General features: G+C 45.4%; 1 long non-coding RNA gene across 2 annotated transcripts; it reads left to right on the top strand.

Moving 5' to 3' along the window:
* The first annotated feature begins 995 nt into the window (after nt 1-995).
* Gm34597 lies at nt 996-13522 on the top strand. Of its 2 annotated transcripts, none has more exons than XR_870339.1 (4): nt 996-1059; nt 11287-11368; nt 11903-12063; nt 12847-13522. It is a non-coding gene; the product is annotated as a predicted gene, 34597 (long non-coding RNA). The 2 variants fall into 2 exon arrangements; XR_870341.1 differs by lacking the exon at nt 996-1059 and adding an exon at nt 10810-10876.
* Nucleotides 13523-14570: the final 1048 nt, after the last annotated feature.

Genomic DNA, 14570 nt, shown 5'->3' with positions numbered 1-14570 from the left:
ACCATAGGTGTGTGGGTTCATTTCTGTGTCTTCAATTCTATTCCATTGGTCTACTTGTCTGTTGCTATACCAGTACCATGCAGTTTTTATCACAATTGCTCTGTAGTACAGCTTTAGGTCAGGCATGGTGATTCCACCAGAGTTTCTTTTATCATTGAGAAGAGTTTTTGCTATCCTAGGTTTTTTTTTATTCCAGATGAATTTGCAGATTGCCCTTTCTAATTCGTTGAAGAATTGAGTTGGAATTTTGATGGGGTTGCATTGAATCTGTAGATTGCTTTTGGCAAGATAGTCATTTTTACTATATTGATCCTGCCAATCCATGAGCATGGGAGATCTTTCCATCTTCTGAGATCTTCTTTAATTTCTTTCTTCAGAGATTTGAAGTTCTTATCATACAGATTTTTCACTTCCTTAGAGTCACGCCAAGGCATTTTATATTATTTGTGACTATTGAGAAGGGTGTTGCTTCCCTAATTTCTTTCTCAGCCTGTTTATCTCAAGTTATTTTCAAACCACTTTCAGATCCCTGCTAGCCTGGAAGAGCCTAGAACCACCAGCCTTTGGGAAGTCGAGAGACACGGGGTGCTAAGGTGCTGGTGGTGTCACAGAGGGAAACTTTCATGTCAACACATTCATGTACAAAAGGAAGCCCCCTGCTGTCACTTCCGGGAGGCAGGGTCCCATTACCAACACCTCCAAGCTACAATCACGGAAAACCAGCACCACCTTTGTCCTTAACGCAAAACAACATGTCTTGTTTCCCCAGTACCGTAAGACCTAAGGTGGTGGGTGTTATCCACTGTGCCCCCATCTCAGGCAAGCTGAGAGCACCCCAAGAAATGATGATGAATCCACTCTGATAACAGGGATGAATAAATCAATAACCATTCGACAAGCAAATGCACCCTGCTGGAATGAAGGAAGAGGGAGATGTATCCTGGGCAGCGAAACAGAAACCGGAACCGGAAGCCCGAACAGATTCCGGGATTTTCACAGCATGGATGAGACAGATCGAGAGGTGTTCCTGAGACCTGGACCACAGAGCCAGATTTTTGGGTAAACTTTAGCATACCATTTCAGAGCTCAGATCCTGTTTTATTTTGAAATAGAGTTTTCTGGAACCCAGGTACATCTTTATTTCATTGGCATCAGTTCCTTAAATTTTTAAAAATATTTATTTATTTTATGTATATGAGTACATCATTGCTGTCTTCAGACACACTAGAAGAGGATGTCAGACCCCATTGCAGATGGTAGTGAAGCACCATGTGGTTGCTGGGAACTGAACTCAGGACCTCTGGAAAAGCAGTCGGTGCTCTTAACCACTGAGCCATCTCTCTAGCCAGTTCCTTAAAATTTAAGGTCTTGCATGGAAAACAAACAACACCGCCCCCCCCCCCAAACAACTAGAAACAAAATTTGATTGCTCCTGGAATTCCACACTGGGAGTCCCAAGCCGCTGATTTTTCACAACCCTGAAGTCCTCCTTTGGAATCAGGGGTGGTGTCTCTGTAGTGGCTTTGGCCAGCCTTTTCAGCTGCTCTTTCCTTCTCTGGTACTCCAACCCTTCCAAAGCAGGACAGTGTGAAGTTGGGAGAGCAAGCCTTTCTCTTCACCCACATGGCTTCCTTTGGAAGCAGATACGCCCTTTCTGCCTGGGCCCCCATGGTCATGTCCGGAGCTCACCAGCTCACAACAGAGATGCCCTGCGCTGGTAAATCAGAAGCACAGAATCCCAAGAGCCATTGCTTCCATTACAATTACACGCTCATCTATCTGACTTTGGGAAAAGCTGGGGTTGGAAGCCTTTAGTTGGGGTGGCGGGGGTGGAGGACTGGGGGATGAGGGGGTGGGGGTAGCAGGATGTGTGTGGCAGGGGATGGGGTGGGTGGGGGGAACCACCCAAACTCTGGTGAATTGTGCTTTCTGGGAAAGAACCCTCCAACTGTTGACCATGCCCTGCGCATGCGTACACTGTGCTGCCCTGAGATGGCTCCCCTGCCAGACGCTAGGGTCGTTCACTATGTGGCTCTTCTCTTTCTCGCCTTCCTTTCAGTCTTCCTGTTTGCTTTTACAGTTTAGTTAAAGGATGGACAAGGCAAGCACAAAGGGAAATGGGAAAAAAAATACGAAAAGAATACATCGGAACTCCTTCCATGCTGTTTCTTCAGGAAAGTTCCTTTCTGAGGAGCCAACCATGGTTTTGTTTGCTGGATATCTTTCCAGAAATGTGATGAACTGACCCATCAGGAGTTTCTGTGGTGTCAGTGGATGCGAGCTTATGACGTGTGCATACACACATTAATAAATATTGCATGATAATATGCAGCCCACAATAAGGCTCTATACTTCCCGAACTGTGTTAAGTACTTTATACATTCAGTACACTGTTACTACCCCCATTCTGAGGTCCTCATCAACAAGGAATCTCTCCACCATTGCAGAACTCTCTCCTGGGAGAGACAGAATTCATATCCCAGCAGGCTGGTTTGCAATTCATCTCCCCAAACATTGCCTCTGCCCAGCTGCAGAGGACGGGATCTTGGTTCGGCAAGCTCCTGGTCAGGGCCAGGAGCCCGTGACTCAGGGTCCCAGAAAGCACAGCAAGGGCTGATGGGTAATAGGCAAAGCGTTCCTGGCCTGCCCTTGGCTTCCTTTGTCTGCAAATAACAATTTGCAGAGTTTAATTAACAGCACACTTGCAGGAAGGCCAAGAACAACAGGAGCTCCGCGGGTAGATGCCTTGGGGTTGGAAATCCGGACTGGAAGGCCTTTGTTTCCATCTTTCAAACGACAATGATTAGCAAGAGGGCGGAGCTGTGCGAGCTAGGTCTGGGCAGGAGAGGGGTATAGATTAATTACACAGATGGATCGCTTTGCTCAGAAAAAAAGCCAGTGATGGTTTGATGGAGTGACTTCTGCAGCCATAAAATCAGGAGATAGATGGCTCTCTCTGAGCCAAATGGGAGCCCTGAAGAAATTGACCTTATGTCCAAAAGTAAAAATGATCTGAATGAGTTTCACCAGGTGGGAGGGAGTCGCCGCCTGATACTTTCAAACAGTGATTCCTTGCCAAAGATGCTGGACTCAGCTGTCAAACTAGGGACGAGTTCTCTTGACAGACTGCCTATGAGCCTGCAGGAGGAACACTGTTCCCAGACACACAGAAGATTAGAATTGAGGGTCAATACCTTGAAAAAGACCTTTGTGCGCATGAGGGATTAGGGAGAAGGCTGTGGGGTGTCCGCTTATTTTATAGTCAAGATATATCTTTAAACTCAATTTATCTCATGTCCCTATCCAGAAGCAAGCTGTGACCCGCTCTGCCCTGTGGGGGATATGTTCTGCCCCATGGGGGATACGAGTGCACCCACTGGGGATGCAGACAGCTTACTGTCTGTAGTGGCTGGTTTTGTCTGTCTTGACACAAGCTGGAGTTATCACAGAGAATGGAGCCTCCCTTAAGGAAAATTCCTCCATGAGATCCAGCTGTGAGGAGTTTTCTCAGTTGGTGATCAAGTAGAGGAGGGCCCAGCCCATTGTGGGTAGTGCCATCCCTGGACTGGTGGTCCTGGATTTTATAAGCAAGCTGAGCAAGCCAGGAGAAGCAAGCCAATAAGCAGCACCCCTCCATGGCCTCTGCATCAGCTCCTGCCTCCAAGTTCCTGTCCTGTGTGAGTTCCTGTCCTGACTTCCTTTGGTGATGAACAGTAACGTGGAAGTGTAAGCTGAATGAAGCCCCTTCTTCCCTAACTTGCTTCTTGGTCATGATGTTTTTGTACAGCAATAGAAACCCTGACTAAGATACATTCCTTTGGGCCAGAGTTTTTCAGGGTTTCTCAGGTCAGCCTTACCAGGGTTGCTAGGCAGGTGCTTCACTGCAGTTTTCCTGAAGGGCACTGACATGGCAAATAAACTGAAGAGACAGATAGAGACTCGACAGTGCAAGGGCCTGGGTGAAGGCCGGGGCTGGCTGAACTACTGGCTAATGACAAGAACTTGATGAGCTGAAGTCTTTGAGTCTCATTTATGTCAGTTTTTAGGAGGATTAGTGGTCTCCCTCCACCCCCCCCCCCCACATGACATCAAGATGGAGACAGAGAGCTTGGATGTCATTTGTAAGCTACAATGCACCTTGAGAAGTTGAGAAGAGCATTTAGCACAATGTCGGGGCGGAACATACCTGAGAGGGGTTGTCTGCTTCTGGTCCCACACATACTGCTTTTGGATTTTTTTTCTTTGTTTCACTATGCTAATGAATATACATAAAATCTACCACTGGGTAGCTTTTTCATCCTTGGCCCAGGTCTTGTCAATTCTGAGAAAGGTCTCACAGGAACTCTAGTTTGTAGCATTCTTGTAACCACATAAAAAATGATTGGCATGTTCTACGGTTTGAATATGACATAGCCTTGGTAGGCCCATGTGTTGATCTTCTGGGCTCTAGCTGGTGGCTCCGTATAGAAGGAGATGAATAGTTTAGGAAATACAACCTGGTTGGAGGAGTTAGGCCCCTGGGAGAGGTGTCTTTGAACATTATCGTCTATAATACCTTCTTCTCTCTCTCTCTGCTCCCGATGTTCTGCTCAAATGCATGGGGCCAAGAACCAGGGACTAAAACTTCTGAAACCATGATGCAAGCACATTGTTTTTCCTCCTTTAAATTTGTTCTTTAAAATGTACATCTGCATGTCTTCTGTGTACATACCACGTGTCTGTGTGTGCTCAGAGAGGCTATAGGAGGGCATCAGATCCTCTAGAGCAGGCGTTCTAGGGACTTTTTGGGCTGCCTGATTACTGGGAACCAGATTGAGGTCCTCTGGAAGAGCAGCGAGCACTCTTCATCCCTGAGCCATGTGTCCAGCCCCATAAACTGGTTCATTGAGGAAGTTGGTCCTAGCCACAAGAAAGAATGACTGACACAGTGCCTCTTAATTGTATAAAATAATGGCTTCCATCCGATTTCAGACGTACAGATAACGCACATCGATCATACTTGCTGACACCTTTCCTCTCTCTCCTCCCTCCTCACACCACTTTTCTCATCTTTAGTATATGCCACCCACTTTCACGCCATCTTCTTTTTATCTATCTCCCCTCTAGAGTCCACACATGAAATAACATCATGATATCTATCTGAGTCTGGCTTACTCTGCTTGGAGGCCAATCCATTTTCCTACAAGTGGTATGATTTGATTCTTCGTTGCTCAACAGCGCCCGTGCTGTTTATCCGTCCATCTGTGGATTCCATAACTGCAGTATGGTGAATCATGTCACAATAAGTGCAGGTGTTGGAAGTCTCTCTGCTGTACTGCTGACTTTGAAGTCTCTGGGGATACACCCAGGAGCAGTACAGCTGAATAGTCACCATCGTTCTATTTTTAGCATCTCAAGGAACCTCCCACTGGTTCCACAGTGGCTGATGTACTTGACATTCTAACCTTCAGTGTAGAAGGCTTTCTATCCCCACCTCCCACAGTTTTTCAGGATCTGTTGATATTTGTTTTCTATATTTTTTAAAGTTATTGCTGGGACGTGTGCAATTCTTAATATTGCAAGAATGTGCATCCTTGAAGATTTGTTTTTAATTATGTGTGTGTGCGTGCCTGTGTTTGGATATGTGCATGTGAGTGGAGGGGTCCTCAGAGGCCAGGAAAAGGCATCGATCCCTTGGACCTGGTGTCAGAAGATGTTGTGAGCCACCCAATGTGGGTGCTGTGAGCTAGACTTTGGTCTTCTGGAAGAACAGTGTGCATTCTTGACTACTGAGCCGGGTCTCCAGCCCTGCCCCATCCTGGTTTGTTTTCCTTATGACAGCTATGCCAATGGGTGAGATGGAATCTCAGTTTTGAGTTGCATTTCCCTGACACTGAAAGAATCTGAACATTTCTTTAGATCAGTGATTCTCAATCTTCCCAATGCTGCAGTCCTTTAATACAGTTCCTTATGTTGCGGTGACTCCCAACCATAAAATTATTTTTGTTGCAACTTTGTAACTATAGTTTTGTTATATATGAATTATAAAGTAAATATCTGATATGCAGGGGATATGACATGCAACCCCTGTGAATGGATCAGTCTACTTCTGAAGGGGTCATGACCCACAGGTTGAGAACCACTGTTTAGGTGATTATTGTCAGTTCATGCTTCTTTTCAGAAGTCTTTGTTCAGTTCATGTGCCCATTGATAGCTGAATTGTTTGGTTGTGTAGTGTTGTATCTCCTTAACTCTTTATATATTGTGAATCTTAAGGGTCAGTCAGTCAGTTGAATAGCTAGGAAATTTTTTCTCCCACTTTCTAAGCAGTCTCTTCACTCTGCTATATTTTCTGTTGTGCAGAAACTATTTCACTTATGAAGCCCTAGTGACCAGTTCTGGAATTATTTCCTGTGTTACTAGAGTTCTAGTTAGGAAAATTTTTCCTGTGCCAAAATCTTGAAGTGTTTTTTATTATTTTCCTGAAGTACTTTCCTTTTTTTAGATTTATTTATTTTATGAGTACACTGCTGCTGTCTTCAGGCACACCAGAAGAGAGCACTAGATCCCATTATAGATGGTTGTGAGCCACCATGTGGGTGCTGGGAATTGAACTCAGGTCCTCTGGAAGAGCAGTCAGTGCTCTTAACCACTGAGCCATCTCTCCAGCACCCCTGTTCCACTTTCAAAATTTCAAGTTGTAGGTTAAGGTCTTTGATCCATTTAATCAATTTTTGTAGAGGGTAAGAGTATGGCTCTAGCTCCCACCTTTGACATGAGGATATACAGGGTTTTTTTCCACCAGTTTGTCAAAGAGCTGTGTTTTCTCCAGTGTGTGTGGGGGGCACCTCTGACTACAGACAGACAGGTGACCGTGGATGGATGAGTTTATTTCTTCACTCTGTTATGTTGTTCTAAATGTCTGTTTTGTGCCTGTAACTCAGGTTTTGTTACTATGACTACAGTACTACACAGTAGTATGATTTGACATCCAGAGAGTGAAATGCTTCCAGCATCATAGCTATTTTTTACTCAGAATTGCTATGTCTGAGTATTTTATTTATCTTTGGGTATTTTATGCTGCAAAATGCATTTCAGGGTTGTTCTTTCTAGCTCTATAGAGAACTTCGTGAGTTCTGAAGGATTTCGTGGAACCCGCACTTTGCACTTGCTAGTGTGACCGTACTAACAATAGAACAATAGTAGTTCTGCCAATCCATGGACATCCGATGTCTTTCTGTCTTCAATTCTTCCAAACTCCTCCTTTAGTGCTGCATAGTTTCATCAATAGAGATCTTCCATCTCTTTGGATATGCTGATTCTTAACGATTTTATTTTAGAGGGAAAGCTGTTGATAACAGGGCTTTTAAACATTCTCGGTAATTTTCATGCCAATATATCTTAGAAGTTCTTGATTTTGTAGGCCGACAGCATAGTTTGCTGCTGACTTTGTCTGGCACTTCTAGGCATTTTCTTGGTGAAGTGTTTGCAGGCTTCCATTCATAAGATCGCATCATCTGCAGTCACACACACTTGAACTTCTTCCTTTCCTTTGTACTTGTATCCCTTTTCCCTTGGTTTTCTTGTCTGATTTCTCTGACTGAATTTTTTTAAAGTATTTATTTTATTTTATTTATTATCTTACTTAATCACTTTACCTCCTGGTCACCCCCTCCTATAATCTTTGCCCCTATCCCCCCTCCCCTTCTCCTCTGAGTGGGTGCGCCCCCCCCCCTGTATGCCCCCATCCTGATACATCAAGTCTCTGTGAATCTAGGCTACTTCTCTCCCACTGATGCCAGACAAGGCAGCCCAGCTGGTAGAGCATATCCCACATGCAGGCAAAAGCCTTTGGGACAGCCCCTGCTTCAGTTATTTAGGACCCACATGAAGACCAAGCTACATATGAGCAGGGAAGCCTAGATCCAGTCCATGTATATACTTTGGTTGGTAGTTCAAACTCTGAGAGCCCCAAGGGTCCAGGTTAGAGGATTCTATTGGTCTTCCTGTAGAGTTCCCATCTCCTTTGGGACTGCAATCTTTCTTCCTTTTCTTCCATAAGAGTTCTCAGGCTCCACTCTCTGTTGGGCTGTGAGTGCCTCTGAGTGAATCCGAACTATGCAATTGCTTCTAAGAGTACAACTCCACAGCGCTGAGTGGATTGTCACTACTGGGCAGATGTCACTGTTTCCATATCTGCAAGCTTCCATCATTCTAAACTGAGACTCTGTAGCCATCAAGTAACTCCACCACTGTTGGCCCATCTGTAATAGTTTTCCTGTGCGAACACCTTATATTGATAGGCTTATAGAATATTAGCTCTTTTTTAAAAAAGATTTATTTATTTTATGTATATGAGTACACTGTAGCTGTACAGTTGTGAGCCATCATGTGGTTGCTGGGAATTGAACTCAGGACCTCTGCTCACTCTGGCTCCACTTGTTCCAGCCCAGAGACTTATTTATTATTATGTGTAAGTACGCTGTAGCTGTCTTCAGACACACCAGAAGAGGGCATTAGATCTCCTTACGGATGGTTGGGAGCCACCATGTGGCTTCTGGGATTTGAACTTAGGACCTCTGGAAGAGCAGTCAGTGCTCTTAACCACTGAGCCATCTCACCAGCCCCCTAATCTTAGCTCTCACATGCCTGGTTTATTACATATCATGTGTTTTCAAGATTTACCCCTGTATTAGAGCATGTATCACAATCTCCTTTTTTTTTCCATTTTTATTAGGTATTTAGCTCATTTACATTTCACAATCTCCTTTTAAGGAAGCATGTTATCCCACACATAGAAATATAGAGAGGTACAACCATGCATATACACATGCTTGCATTACCCACAGACATTTTGTTCAGCTCCTCAACTATTGCTAGACATTTAGGTTCTCCCACCTTTTGGCTGCTGTGTGTGATGCTGTTGGGAACATGGTAGCAGGAACCTGCTTGCATCGCTCTCTGATTCTTCTGGGTGACTGAGAGTGGAATTGCTGGATCATATGTTCATCGCTAGATTCTATATTTAACTTGCTGGGGGACCTGCCAAACTGTTTCCCAAGCAGCTGCGGCATTCTACATTCCGGCACCCCGATGCACAGCCTTTCCACAGTCTCCGGACCAGTTGTTACTTTCTGTTTTCTTTTTCTCTTTTGAGAATAGCCATCCTAGTGGGTGGGAAGTAGCAGCCTCATTTGTTTGGAAGGATATCAGATACAGCTTCCTGTGCTGAGCTACCTACACAAGAGTAGATAAGGTGGGCTGCCTACACTGGACCCCCGGCACAGTAAGAATCAGACACGCCTGCAAGTTGTTATTGCAAGACCTTCCTACAAAACAGAGTGGTTTTCCAGTGAGGACCTGGGTCCTGCACCCGGGAACATAGACAGTGACAATGTTGGCTGTCTAATCAATTAGCCACCCACTTATTCTTTCTCTCATCAGTGAGGTCACATTTATTGAGCACCTATGGGGAGGGGGGGTGTACTAAGAAACAGGGAGGGACTGCATTAAATACTTTTGCAAGATTATTCTCCAAAGATACCTCAGAAATGCTCTTGTCCAAAACCTGCCCTGTTCAGGAATGTTTTCTAAACACAAAGAGATGGGAATAGGTCCCAGGCTTCCAAATCAGCAATTGGTCAGAAAGGATTATAGCCCAAGCCGGGAGAAAAAGCACCTCTACATCTTGTTGGGGGTGGAGTTAAAACAAGGGTGTACTGGCTAGTTTTGTGTGTCAACTTGACACAGGCTGGAGTTATCACAAAGGAAGGAGCTTCAGTTGGGGAAATGCCTCCACGAGATCCAGCTGTAAGGCATTTTCTCAATTAGTGATAAGGGGGTGGGGTGGGGAGGTCCCCTTGAGGATGGTGCCATCTCTGGGCTGGTAGTCTTTGTTCTATAAAAGAGCAGGCTGAGCAAGCCAGGGGAAGCAAGCCAGTAAGTAACATCCCTCCATGGCCTCTGCATCAGCTCCTGCTTCCTGACCTGCTTGAGTTCCAGTCCTGACTTCCTTTTGTGATTATTAGCAATGTGGAAGTGTAAGCTGAATAAACCCTTTCCTCCCCAACTTGCTTCTTGGTCATGATGACTGAACAGGAATAGAAACCCTGACTAAGACAAAAGGCAAGCATTTTCTTTCTTACATGCATGTTCTTTTCTTACAGCTCACTCCACAGTCCAGCCACTTGATCAGCCAGTGAGATTTGAATGCAATAAAGGAAGTGTAGTAGACCTGATCAGATAAGCCCAAGTCCCTTCCACTGTGATAACCTCTCGCAAGAACATCTCTCTCTCTCTCTCTCTCTCTCTCTCTCTCTCTCTCTCTCTCTCACACACACACACACACACACACACACACACACACACACACGGGTCGCTTGTGAAGAGAGATACCACTGACTTGGAGTCTGAGAGCTGTGCACAAGTGTATTTGGTTTCACTCTGGGAAGAATTCCAAAGGACAGAATTTGGAGGATTTATGAATACCATAATGTCTGTGCAATTGGATTTCATCGAGAAACACAGGCTCATTTTCTACCCCGTGCTGGGATCTTTCAATTATATTAAGGGGCAAGGGAGAGAGAAATGGAAACAGTGGCCGGAGTGTAATTTAGAGATAGAATTTTCGCATCTGTTTATTTTTTCTCTGGTTAGTGCTCAAACCTGCAGTCAGCGGGGCTGACTGGCAGTATCATTCCTTAAAGTCATGGTCACTTCTAGAATGTCTAGGTAAATTCCAAAGCCGCACAAAGGAAGAAGAGAGGCCCTGCCCACTGCTACCAGGGAGGAGAGAGTCTTGTTTTTCCTGGAGCTGGGTGGGGGACCTGCAAGAATTATCTCTATCTTTGCCTGAGCCATCAGAACATCTGAGATGACAGCTGGAACATAAGATTAAGTATGATTCCGCCAAGCTCCCTATAACTTGGATGCCGACGATCTCAGCTTCCCATCCCATCTGTAATCTCAATGCTTTATCTCATCACATATTTTACTGTCATTTTATGTACCTGGGAGTACTTTGCAGACGTAATTAATGTCTTCAATGTATGTAAGGAATTTTGGGTAAAGATTATGATGCTCAAAAAGATTTCTCTCTTTCTCTCTTTCTCTCTTTCTTTCTCTCTCTCTCTCTTTCTTTCTCTCTCTCTCTCTCTCTCTCTCTCTTTCTTTCTTTCTTTCTTTCTTTCTTTCTTCCTTCCTTCCTTCCTTCCTTCCTTTCTTTCTTTCTTTCTTTCTTTCTTTCTTTCTTTCTTTCTTTCTTTCTTTCTTTCTTTCTTTCTTTCTTCCTTTCTTTCTTTTTTTCAGAGTGCTCCAAGACCTTGGCAGTGTGCTAGGACCTTGAAGGGGAGCAGAGGGCTAGAGATCAAGCCACCAGCTAACATCCAGGGTAAGTGCATGACACAGCTCTCTTCGTGTATCCTGTATCCTGGCTCAGGGCCCTGTTTGGAAGCCTCTCTCAACAACTGGCATCTTCTTTCTGTCCCTTTCCTATCGATCTGGATCTGTCCCTCCAATGGTTTCTGCCTGGCTTCCAGATGCAGCCCCAACCGGCATCTTCAGGTCAACCTGGTCCCACCCATCATTTCAATCCTGGCTCAGACTGATCCCACAGCAAGGGCCTGGATGCCTTCCTGTGCATATATAACAGAGCCTGCATGTTTTAGAAATATTTGCAACACATGGGCGTTTTAAAATAATTAGTAAGCCATCGGCTAAGCTTAATATTAAATGAAATGCAATCCTGATGAAAAACACCCAGCCGGCTGAGATTACTGTCTTTTCAACTAATTCAGGATTCAGCAGGCTTAGTAGAAATGGGAAGCAGCCACAGGAAAAGCAATTGGTAAACAGATCTCGCAGGGGAGTCTGAGATTGCATAATGTGATCTAACTAGGGGTGGGATGCTTGCTGTCTTTTTCAGGATCTGGAGCAATGAGAGCAGTTATCTAGCTCAGCCAGTTTGTACCCTGCAAAGGCAGGTGGGGCCCAGTCACTGAACCCCTGCAGAACAACTGAGACCAGGGCAGTTCTGAGACAGATTTCACACGCCTTTGGAAATTTCTGTCCCTACCTGAAATAGAGGTGAGTCACATGGGAGCTTGTGACAGGCAGGAAGAACTTGGGGGTGCTCTCTTGGACTGCACAAGCAGGCCTCTTCTGGTTTTGCTTCTCAAGATTACTCTCTGGACCTGGAAGACTGAGTTCTGTGGCAGCAATATGAGGAGTGGCTTTGGAACCCAATCTAAAATGCTTTGTTTCTATGCATCTGAGAAGAGCCTATTTTACAGCGAGAGAAAAGATCCAAGTGGTGCCTTTAGAAAGAAAGAGAATAGCTCAGAATAACAGGAGGGTACCAGGGGATTGAACATGCAGCCTTAAACATGTATGAGGCAGGAACCCTGGCACACACAGCCACACACTGACATGCACAGGCACACAAAGGCCACATGGAGCTGGGCCCACAGGCCTACCGACTCCTTCAGGCAAGCTGATCTGAAGGTTAAGGCTCCACGGGCCTCTGACCTCTAGGGCATATTTATAGAGAATCATGAAAAGTGGCACTTGTCAGGAATAGTTACCCAAGAGATTACATCCTTCTTTACTTTGGGAGTTCCCTGCACATCTCCTATCAAGCCAATTTGTGCTGATCCAGAGCCTTCCTTCCCCAGCCCTCATGTCCTAAGTCAGCCATATTTTAGCTGACTCATACCTGATATTTATATCAACACCACGTGGACTAGACATAAATTGGCCCTGACATCCTCCTGTTCCTATACTGGGTGAGGCACGTGTTCTCCCAGTGAGTGGTATGCCAGCCCTCTGACGGTTTCTGTAGGCTTTTCCTCTGTGTTTGTATTCCACTAGGAGGATGCTCATTCAAAAGACTGTCCTCTCCCCTCCCTCTGCCAGCCTCTGTCCTTGCTCTCATTCTTGGAAGCTGTCTGGTTGGAGCATAGAGAGAAACATCTGGATGAGTTGGCTCAGCCTGCGTTAGTTCCTTCTTGCTGTGGGTCAGCCTTCAGGCAGAGCAGGAGGCACTTCCTTGCTGCCCAAGCCTTGAAACAGGACACAGCTCTGTGAAAGGAGGATTAGCAAGCTCTGGCTTTGTCACCTTAGGGGTGACATATTGGACTGTAGATCTAAAGCCACACTCTCTAGTTGGCAGAGTATTAATAAAGCTGGCATTGCTGATTTCCAGCTGTTGGCTACTTGCGTCTTCTCTCTGTATTTTGGACTCAGACATTGGGAATAGGTATTGTACATGAGCCCCCTAAATCCCAAGCAGCTTCAGTCTTTGGAAGAAAGCATTTCCCCTTCTTTATCCACCCCATTCTGAAAGCTAGCGCAGGCATACACAATCCGCAGATCTTGGATTCCTAATACACCAAGGTAAATTACATGGGCTGTTGGAGGTGGGGGTTGTGTCTCCTGGCTTCTTCTCACTGAGAAACATTATGTCGCTGCTGAAGCTGCTGCAGGCTATGGCCCATCTCTGCTAATAAAGGTATGGGTTTCCCATTACCCAGGCAGACTGGCTTCGGAGCCCTGTCCTCTGCAGAAGATCCAAGACTCTCAGGCTCCGCCCTCTTTGTGAGGTACCTGTCCTGGTTTCTATTCAAGCCCAGTGAGCTGGTTACCTTAAGCCTCAATGCTGGAGCTCTGCTCTGCCCAGGAGGACAGGCAGGCAGCTTATTAAACAAGTATCTTCTGGATACTTGAAACTCAGCACCAAGGAAACAAGTCTGATTGCTAAACCAGGTCACTGGTGGGTAAGATAATCACAGCCTAGGATTTTTAAATATCGCCTCAGCGGGTGCTTGGGTTTTGGGTTTTGTTTTGTTTGGGTTTTTTTTTTTGTTTTGTTTTGTTTTGTTTTGTTTCCTCATGTAAGAAGGAGAGGCTGTTTGCTCTTTTGACAGATATCAGATCTGGAGCTCTGTTAAAGATAAGAGTTTGGGGGACTGAACAGATGGCTCAGAGGTTAAAAACACTGGCTGTTCTCCCAGAGGACCCAGGTTCAATTCCCAGTACATACATGGCAGCTCACAACTGTCTGTAACTCCAGTTTTAGATCTGATGCCCTCACACAGACATGCATACAGGTACAACACCAAGGTACATAATAAATAAATCTTAAAAAAAAAAAAAGTCGACTGCCAAGTATGTCCGCCTCTGCACACGATGCTGTGCCCAGTTTGCCCGGTTTGCACGCACCTCCACACACCTCCTGATGCCGGGAGCTGCTATACTTCTTCGGAGTTTGATGCCCATGGGATTCCCTGGGGAATGCCTGATTGGCATTTCCTTGGTCCCCGGCAATGAGAACTGCCGAGGGATCCAGCAAACATGGAGGTTTACATGGAAATGCATGAAAGGGTTTTCAGATGGACTTCTGCCAGGGGTGCTAGGTAGTGACACTCATGGAGTGTACAGTGACCTACAGGATGATTTGGAGAAGCCAGCTAGATAACAAACAGTTCCTCAAGGAGTGGCCCTATAGGGCGATTTTGGGTATGGTTATGCTGGTTGGGGGGCTTAGCCCCGTTTGTCAGGGGAATAGATACTTCCCTTAGTAAAGAATCTACTTC

The sequence above is a fragment of the Mus musculus genome, chromosome 8 (assembly GCF_000001635.26).
Source record: "Mus musculus strain C57BL/6J chromosome 8, GRCm38.p6 C57BL/6J".
Taxonomy (NCBI): domain Eukaryota; kingdom Metazoa; phylum Chordata; class Mammalia; order Rodentia; family Muridae; genus Mus; species Mus musculus.
Note: the sequence above shows the minus strand (reverse complement) of the source record. Positions and strands in the feature narration are given on the sequence as shown.